The sequence below is a fragment of the Arachis hypogaea genome, chromosome 8 (assembly GCF_003086295.3).
Source record: "Arachis hypogaea cultivar Tifrunner chromosome 8, arahy.Tifrunner.gnm2.J5K5, whole genome shotgun sequence".
Lineage (NCBI taxonomy): Eukaryota > Viridiplantae > Streptophyta > Magnoliopsida > Fabales > Fabaceae > Arachis > Arachis hypogaea.
The window spans coordinates 32,303,872-32,306,085 of NC_092043.1; the positions used below are offsets into that span (position 1 = coordinate 32,303,872).

Below are 2,214 nucleotides of genomic sequence, written 5' to 3' on the forward strand. Positions count from 1 at the left end.
GGTTTAATGTTTGAATCATATCTTTTCTTGTTAGTCAAGTTTTTAATTTTCAAAATCAAATCTTTTTTTTAAAATGTTTTTCAAATCATATCTTCTCAATCACATCTTTTTTAAAACTAATCATATTTTCTTAACCACATCTTTTTCAAAATAGTTTTCAATCAAATCTTTTTGATTTCTAATTTTAAAATCTTTTTCAAAAAATCACTTTATTTCTTTTCCACTTTCATTTTCGAAAATCAAATAGTGTTTTCAAAAATGTTTTCAAAATCTTTTACTTAATTTTCGAAAATTACTTCCCTCCTTCTCACATCCTTCCATTTATGGACTAACACTATCCCCTAATGTAAAATTCGAACTCCATCTTCTTTGATAAGTTCGAATTTTCTACTTCTGTCTTCTACTCTTCTTTTCCTCTGACACTTTAAGGAATCTCTATACTGTGACATAGAGGATTCCACATTTTCTAGTTCTCTTCTCTTTCATATGAGCAGGAGCAAAGACAAAGGCATTCTTGTTGAGGCTGATCCTGAACCTGAAAGGACCTTGAAGAGAAAGCTAAGAGAAGCCAAAGCACAACTCTCTTTAGAGGACCTGACCGAATTCTTCAAAGAAGAAGAACACATGGCAGCCGAAAACAACAACAATGCCAACAATGCAAGGAAGGTGCTGGGTGACTTTACTGCACCTACTCCCAATTTCTATGGGAGAAGCATCTCTATCCCTGCCATTGGAGCAAACAACTTTGAGCTTAAGCCTCAATTAGTTTCTCTAATGCAACAGAATTGCAAGTTCCATGGACTTCCATTGGAAGATCCTCATCAGTTCTTAGCTGAGTTCTTGCAAATCTGTGACACTGTCAAGACTAATGGGGTTGACCCTGAGGTCTACAGACTTATGCTATTCCCTTTTGCTGTAAGAGACAGAGCTAGAACATGGTTGGACTCTCAACTTAAAGAAAGCCTGGACTCTTGGGAAAAGCTAGTCAATGCCTTCTTGGCAAAGTTCTTTCCACCTCAAAAATTGAGTAAGCTTAGAGTGGAAGTCCAAACCTTCAGACAGAAGGAAGGAGAATCCCTCTATGAAGCTTGGGAAAGATACAAACAATTAATCAGAAAGTGTCCTTCTGATATGCTTTCTGAATGGAGCATCATAGGTATTTTCTATGATGGTCTCTCTGAACTATCCAAGATGTCTTTGGATAGCTCTGCAGGAGGATCTCTTCATCTGAAGAAGACGCCTACTGAAGCTCAAGAACTGATTGAAATGGTTGCAAATAACCAATTTATGTACACTTCTGAAAGAAATCCTGTGAACAATGGGACTAGTCAGAAGAAAGGAATTCTTGAGATTGACACTCTGAATGCCATATTGGCTCAGAATAAAATATTGACTCAACAAGTCAATATGATCTCTCAAAGTCTGTCTGGAATGCAAAATGCACCAAGCAGTACTAAGGAGGCTTCATCTGAGGAAGAAGCTTATGATCCTGAGAACCCTTCAATGGAAGAGGTGAATTACATGGGAGAACCCTATGGAAACACCTATAATCCTTCATGGAAAAATCATCCAAATTTTTCATGGAAGGATCAACAGAGACCCCAACAAGGTTTCAACAACAATAATGGTGGAAGAAACAGGTTTAGCAATAGCAAGCCTTTTCCATCATCTTCTCAGCAACAGACAGAGAGTTCTAAGCAGAATAACTCTGACTTAGCAACCATGGTCTCTGATCTGATCAAAACCACTCAAAGTTTCATGACTGAAACAAGGTCCTCCATTAGAAATTTGGAGGCACAAGTGGGTCAGCTGAGCAAGAAAATTACTGAACTCCCTCCTAGTACTCTCCCAAGCAATACAGAAGAAAATCCAAAAGGAGAGTGCAAGGCCATCAACATGGCCGAATTTTGGGAGGAAGGAGAGGCAGTGAACGCCACTGAGGAAGGCCTCACTGGACGTCCACTGGCCTCCAATGAGTTCCCCAATGAGGAACCATGGGAATCTGAGGCTCAAACTGAGACCATAGAGATTCCATTGGACTTACTTCTGCCATTCATGAGCTCTGATGAGTATTCTTTCTCTGAAGAGGATGAGTATGTCACTGAAGAGCAAGTTGCTAAATACCTTGGAGCAATCATGAAGCTAAATGACAAGTTATTTGGAAATGAGACTTGGGAGGATGAATCCCCTTTGCTCACCAAAGAACTGGATGAA

General features: G+C 38.9%; 1 non-coding gene across 1 annotated transcript; it reads right to left on the reverse strand.

Annotated features, from left to right (window-relative positions):
- Positions 1-1,029: 1,029 nt before the first annotated feature.
- LOC112708504 (small nucleolar RNA R71) lies at positions 1,030-1,137 on the reverse strand. The gene has a single exon (XR_003156357.1). It is a non-coding gene; the product is annotated as a small nucleolar RNA R71 (small nucleolar RNA).
- Positions 1,138-2,214: the final 1,077 nt, after the last annotated feature.